The following is an 8,018-nucleotide window of genomic DNA, read 5'->3' on the forward strand; positions in this document are numbered from 1 at the left end:
AGGAAGATGACTGATCCAAAAGCAGAGGACAAGAGGATGATGGAAAATAAAGGAGGCAGGGAAAGAGACTGAGATGAGACAAAGAGAATGAAAGAGAAGACAAAAGAGAGGAGAGGAAAAGGGTAGAGGAGAGGGATTGAGTAACAGCAGAAGAAGAGTTAGAAACAGATAGAAGGACAAAAAAGGGATATGAGGCAAAAATCAAGAAGCATGCAGAAATATACAAAGTCTCAGAAAACTGAGAGCAGGAGAGGAGAGAATCCAGCAGGGACAGAGTCAGTCAGCACAAAGGTAAAGGAGAAATTCTATCAGAGACTGTGGAGATGGAGAAGAACAAAGAATGGTTAGAGGAAGAGGAATTGGCCCTCTCTACTGAGAGAAATGAGAGTGAGACTGAGTGACAGGGTGAAGGGAGTAGAGACAAGATCAAAGGATAGAGACGGAGAGGTGGCTAAGGTGGGTTGGGGGTTGGGATGAGGGAGGAATGAGAGATATGAAAAGAAGCTACAGATAGCAAAAGGGAGAAGTAGATTATATGTATTTATATGTAAACCTAATGGTGAAAAATGTTGATAACATTAAGTAGAAGAAAGAAACATTTTACAAAGTGCTAACGGGCAGGTTTTAGGACCTATCATCTACACGATATAAAGGTTATACTGTTTAGATCTTACATCATGTTTTTAATTGGTTGTGACTTGTAATCTAATAGTTAAATAAAAACAGAAGTGAGATAATTGCAAAAAAAAAGAAGAAAGAAAGAAAAGTACAGCATCCAGCATCAGAGAGTGAGCCAAAATATGGGACTGGATAATGGGGGAAAGATGGAGGAATGTTTGAAGACTAAGGGCCTGCCACCACCAGGAGAGCTACTGAGTAGAACCCAACAACACCTCTACTATTTAAGGCCTTATATTGTGAGGGACAAGTGAACAGGAGAAGCTCATGCCATGTTGTTATATGGCAATATCCTTCCTCTCTTACTGAGCAATACCCCTCCCTTCTAGATCTCACAGAGCAAACGCCCTCCTCCTAACTCACAAAACAACCTCTTTCGCTTGTTCAATTGCAGAGTATCCTCCCTCCAACTCTCACAGGCTGTCATAAGAGCATAGGTTGGTGTATGGAGTAGAGTATATGGATATTGAAACTGGGAAAAGGCCAAGTGGTATTCAAAAGACTAAATGAAACTCACGTTAAGATTTTGGGAAAATTTCCAAAAGAAAATGTTAGCTTTTCTTATTTCAGTTCCAGCTCTCTAACTCCTTGTTGGGCATACTTGGAAAGTTACTTCCCCTCTTTGGGTCTCAGCTTTTATCAGTAGTCAAATTTAAGATATTTATGTCTACCTCATATGGTAGGTAATGAATTGAATTTGATGCCTCCCTCATATCTGGATATGTGAGTTTCCCATCTCCTGCCTGCCTGCAAAGGCTAAAGTGCTTGGGGCTGAGCCTGCAGACCACAGATAAGGCTTTCAGAGTTTATCACATTTTGGGTCTGACCACTCCCCAGGCTGAGACTAGGGTGTGGGGGAGAAAAGGAGTTCCTTTCTAGAATCATGTCTGTGCATCTGGCTGGGGCTGCCCTGGCTACTGGTGGTAAGGGGGTTGAATTGCCAAGGGAGAGGCAGGCAAAAGAGATGATCAGGTCCCAGGCTCCTGCAAATTCCTTTTCCCAACATTAACGACAATAATGACCACTTTGGGGTATGTAATGTGAAGAAAATACCCCAATATTGAAAGCAAAGTCCAGTCCTGCCTTGGGATGATGGTGAATCCCACCCCCAGAATAAAAGCAGAAGTTCACTACACACATCACTTCTAACAGGCTTTTAGCCATGATATATACTCAAGACCTGGGAAATATAGGCTACTTCTTGGAATTTGTTGGATTATCAAGCTCTTTCAAGCTTCAGTTCCAGTTTCTTGGTTCTGATACTCCTTTCCTGGAATTTGTCCTGTCTCACTCTGCCTGCCCATCTTTATGACCCATAATCTTGTAGTGTAGTTACCTTGGGCTCTGTTTCCTTTCTATCTTACTACCTATCCTGGGATTGGAGTGAGTAAAATTGAGTCAAAGAAGTATTTTAGGCAATTAAGTATTTTAGTATTAAGAGCACAGCCTGCTAGACTACTTGCATTTGAATCCTTGCTGTACTACTCACTAGCCCTGGGGTATTAGAAAAGTCATGCTTAAGCTCTACATCTTATAACTTTAAAATATAGATAATAACAAGAATAGTCAAATTCACAGGGATGTTGTGAAGATGCAGTAAAATAATCTATATAAATTATATAGAAGAGTACCTATCCAACAGTAAATACTGAAAAAGTGTCATCTATTTTTTTTTGCAGGTATGGTTAAGGGTTTATTGGTGATCAGGCTGGGCAGGGCCCACGCTGGGAGAGCAAGGCCTGCACACCAGCACACCAGGCTAGTCCTGGCCTTCAGGGCAGTGCTGGGGGCTCAAGCCTGAGCTCTCCAAGCCAGGGGTCTGGTCAGGCTACTCACAGCAGGGAAAAAAAAAAAAAACATGAAAAGGAAGGATGGTCTGGTTGGCTTTACAGCAGAAATGATAACATCAGGGGGTGACTTCACTGAAGAAGATCCTAGATTCCACATTTTCTGTATAGGGAAAGGGAAGGTATAGCCAAGGGAATTAACATCATAAATATACCAGACCAGGTCTGGAAAGCTGGCTCTTATCTCAATCCTGATTCTTGTCCTTTTTCTATTACAATTTACTATATGAAATTGAACCCTGCACTTTTCTTCTCTGGGCCTGAGTTTCTCCACAGACATTGGACTAGATAAATCCATAGATTCCATCTGATTCTAACAGTCAAACACTCTCAGAGTTCTCACTGTGTCAGACCCCTTTGTAAGTGCTTTACATACGTTGACTTATTTAATCCTCATGACAATCCTGTCAGGTATAAACCAATATCAACTTTATTTCAAAGGTGAGGAACTGAGGCCCCAAAAGATTAAGTAACCTGTCCATGTCACAGAGCTACTAAGTAGTAGAACCAGGATTTGAACCTAGTCAACCTGGTTCCAGGGGTCTTCCCAGGTGGTTCAGTGGTAAAGAATCTGCCTGCTAATGCAGGAGATGCAAGAGATGTGGGTTTGATCCCTGGGTTGGGAAAATCCCCTGGAGAAGGAAATGGAAATGAATTCCAGTTTTTCTTGCCTGGAAAATTCCATGGACAGAGGAGCCTGGTGGGGTACTCTATGCGATCACAAAAAGCTGGACATGACTGAGCATGTGCGTGCGCACACACACACACACACACACACACACACACACACACACACACCCAGAGTCTGGTTCCAGAGCCTACTAACTTAACCACTATGGATCTATGATTCAAATATTACTACATATTTTCCTGACTGAGAGCCTGACTCCACACATTAATCCACTCTCCTATTAATCCAGGTCCCTTTCCAGGACGTTTGATTTTGAGCTGTAACCAATGCCTTTATCATAGGAACAGATTTCTAACTGAAGTGGAATTCAGACACTGATGAACATTCATTCATTCATTCCATCATTTAACAACTTTGCTGGGGTCTCTTAGAACAATGCTTTCACTCAAAGTGATAATGGTGAAATTTTGGCCTAAGTTATACAGCATTACTAGATTTTCCCTACACAGTAAAATCCTCTCTTGTGTCAGCAGCCAATGTACAGTACCAGAGATCAGAAGGGCTGACCATAACTCTACCCCAGCAGAGAGCCAGAAACCATTCATTACTGTTTTCCTTGACACTTCTGTCCCCTTTACAGCCTGCTTTGAAAGAATCAGTTAAGTCTGGAAAGGATATGGTCACTTTTCTTCAAGAATTGGAAGCATCAGGCTTTAATTTCCTTCCTAGCACCCTCTCCCCATAACAGAAGAAGCATTGAGAATTTTAGATTCCTGGAATCAAAATAGGAAATTCTTAGAAACAGAAAAATTTAGAAGACCACAAAATCAAACTTAGATGAGGTTGTGGAAATCATAGGGCAACCTCTCTTTTACAAAGGGTGAATGATTTGCCTCACAGTGAATTAAGGTGAGAAAACAAATCTATTGACTTTCAGCACAGGGCCCTTTTAGTGACACAGAATGCCTCTCCTGCCATCTCCCTTTATTTCTGGTAATTATTCATCTCTCAATTCCTTCAAATCTCTCCCTTCAATGCATTATTCCCATCACACCACATTAACTCTGTTTTCTCTCCCTACCTCTCGCCCTCTAAACTTTGATCCATTGGGCTCTGCTGTCTGCCAAGCAAGAAGGAGCCAGAGTAAAGGAAAAATAAGAGAAAACTAGAGTGTCAGAGAGTGATGAAGTAAAGTGAGTGATCTTGTAAACTAACAAAGAAGAAACAAGAGGAAAAAAAGACAAAGGGAAGCTGAAAACAGGGAAAGACAGGAAGAGACATCAGGTGCGGGAAAAAATGACAGAGGGATAGGTTGTAAGAAACAAACCCAGATCTAGTCAGGTCAGAAAGTCAGCCTATACAGCCATGGGGTGGGCAAGCAAACCAAGAAAGAAGTCACCACGCTGAAAGCAACACTTACCTGTTGCCCTGCACTGAGGACGAACGAACGACAGGTTGGGTGCTGTGAGTCAAGACATGGTATTTATCCCTTCTCCCTTGGCTCAGCTCCACCCACCCCGCCTTCTGCTGGCCTGGCCCTGCATTGGCCCCAAAGGTATCTCAGGCCCTTGTTAGAGATAAAACTCAATGTAGTCCCCTCTTGCCTCCCCCCTCACCCAGTACCAGCTATTCCCTCTTTATTTTCTTTCTTTTCTCCCTCTGGAATAGTAAAATGAGTTTGCTGGATTTGGAATTAAACTGTCCCTATTTGGAGACTGGTGGCACCCCACTCCAGTACTCTTGCCTGGAAAATCCCATGGATGGAGGAGCCTGGAAGGCTGCAGTCCATGGCGTTGCTAAGAGTCGAACACGACTGAGCGACTTCACTTTCACTTTGCACTTTCATGCATTGGAGAAGGCAGTGGCAACCCACTCCAGTGTTCTTGCCTGGAGAATCCCAGGAACGGGGGAGCCTGGTGGGCTGCCATCTATGGGGTGGCACAGAGTCGAACACGACTGAAGTGACTTAGCAGCAGCATATGGCTAGGGCACCTTGAGCAAAACCATCCCTCTGACCCTTGATTTCCTCAACTATTAAAGGAGGGCAATAAAATTCCAAAGCAACTGTAGTACAAGAAGGAGGGGCTCTGTAATAGTCAGCTTCCATAGGTGATATCTAGGTCATTGGAACAATTCAATAACATCATGTACAGAAAACACAACACAGTGCCTGGTCCCAAGAAATAACAGCTAATGTTGATTGAATACTTACTATGCACCGAGCCTTTGTTAAGTGTTTTTGTTGTTGTTTTTATCTTACATGGGTTAATTTAGCCCATCCTCATAAGGACCTTGGGGCTTCCTTGGTGGCTCAGCTGGTAAAGAATTTGCCTGCCAGTGCAGAAGATGCAAGAGATGCAGGTTCAATACCTGGGTTGAGAAGATCCTCTGGAGGAAGAAATAGCAACCTGCTTCAGCATTCTTGCCTGGAGAATTCCACGGACAGAGGAAACTGGTGGCCTACAGTCCATGGGGTCACAAATAGTCAGACACGATTGAGCATGTATGCATACACAGACATGCAAGGGCCTTATGAGATAGGTACTATTATCCCCACGGTACAGATGAAGAAACTAGGGCTCAAAGAGGTGAGATAACAGACAATTGCCAAGCTACTAAGTTCAGGGCCCAATTATGAACTCAGGCAGTCTAGTTCCATAACTCATACTCTTTAAGCACTATTCTCCCTTTTAGGATATACAGTTAAAAATGTGAAGTTCTCTATTTCCTCTTTTTACTACACTCTCCTTATCACTATGTAATTTTCTTCTCTTCACTATCTTCTCATTTTCCTTTCAATCCTAGGGCAGCAAGACTGTGTCATAACCAGGCAATTTTATCTGTGGGGCAGATTATCATCATTAATATAAAATTTACACAAATTGGATCATACTCAATATACTGGTCTGCAATTTCCTTTTTTTTTTTTTTTCCATTTGACCACATACCAATATGCCATGTAGGTCTTTCCATATGAATTCTTCCTTTTTCTATTCCAGAATCTGAATGTTACCATAAATTATTTAAACACTCACTTATTAATGGAAATTTAGGTCACAGGGATTTCCCACTTCATTATGAAAAATCTTGCAATAACTATCTTTGGGCCTATGTGAGAATATTTTTTATATGGTAGCATCCTAAAAAAAATTCCTGGGTCAAAGGATATATTGCTATTGCTAAGTTACTTCAGTCATGTCCGACTCTGTGCAACCCCATAGACAGCAGCCCACCAGGCTCCCCCATCCCTGGGATTCTCCAGGCAAGAACACTGGGGTTGGTTGTCATTTCCTTCTCCAATGCATGAAAGTGAAAGGTGAAAGTGAAGTCACTCAGTCATGTCCGACTTAGCGACCCCATGGACTGCAGCCTTCCAGGCTCCTCCATCCATGGGATTTTCCAGGCAAGAGTACTGGAGTGGGGTGCCATTGCCTTCTCCGAAAGGATATATAGACATTTAAATTTTTGATACTGCCAATATGCCCTATACATTTTCTATACATCCCCAATAATGGTGAGTGTCTGCATGCTTATCCTTTCAACTTGCCAATGTGATTTTTAGAATTTAATTAATTATTTAACTGACGTATACTTGGTTTACAATATTATGACTAAATTTTATTATTTCCTTCCTTCTGCTATCTTTGGATTTAGTTTGCTATTTTAATATCCTATTTCCTTAAGATGTAAAGTTGAGTTATTGGTTTAAGATTTCCTTTTAAAGTATGTTTTTATAACTATAAATTTCTTTTTGAGCATTGCCTTGTTGCATCCCATATGTTTTGATAGGTTGTATTTTTATTTTAATACATTTCTAAGTATTTTATAATGTTCCTTGTGATGTATTCTTTGACCTACTGATTGATTAGTACTGTGTTCTTCCATTTCCACATGTGAAAACTCCAGTTTCACTTGTCATTGACTTTCAGTTTCATTCCACTGTCACCATAGAAGATATTTTGTATAATTTTATTATTTTAAAATTAACTAAGACTTCGGGCTCAATTTATGGTATATCCTGGAGAATACTCCATGCACACTTGAGAAAAACCTGTAATCCTGCTATTCCCAGCAGAGTATCCTGTACATTCTATTAGTTCTAGTTGGTTTTTAGTGTTTTGCAGGTTCTCTATTATTGATCTTATGTTTGTTTTAGCCATTACTGACAGTGGAGTATTAAAATATAGAACTATTGAGAGTGTTAATAGCCTCGGTAGGAAGGCCAAAGGTACTGAAGTGGCAAGAGGAAATAAAACTGCAAGTGGCTGATGTATTTTTTTTTTTCTTTTCTCTTCCAATCCTGTATTGTCATCAAATCCCAAAGAAAGGCAATACCAAAGAATGTTCTAACTACCACACAATTGCACTCGTCTCACATGCTAGTAGAGTAATGCTCAAAATTCTCCAAGCCAGGCTTCAACAGTACATGAACTGTGAACTTCCAGATGTTCAAGCTGGATTTAGCAAAGGCAGAGGAACCAAAGATCAAATTGCCAACGTCCGTTGGCTCATCAAAAAAAAAAATAAATAAATAAATAAAAAGAGAGAGAGAATTCCAGAAAAACATCTACTTCTGCTTTATTGACTACACCAAAACATTTGACTGTGTGGATCACAGCAAACTGTGGAAAATTCTTCAAGAGATGGGAATACCAGACCACTTTACCTGCCTCCTGAGAAATCTGTATGCCTGTCAAGAAACAACAGTTAGAACAAGACATGGAACAATAGACTGGCTTCAGATTGGGAAAGGAGTATGTCAAAGCTGTATATTGTCACCCTGCTTATATAACTTCTATGCAGAGTACATCATTCAAAATGCCAGGCTGAATGAAGCACAAGCTGGAATCAAGATTTCCAGG

The sequence above is a fragment of the Budorcas taxicolor genome, chromosome X (assembly GCF_023091745.1).
Source record: "Budorcas taxicolor isolate Tak-1 chromosome X, Takin1.1, whole genome shotgun sequence".
NCBI classification, from domain to species: Eukaryota; Metazoa; Chordata; class Mammalia; order Artiodactyla; family Bovidae; genus Budorcas; species Budorcas taxicolor.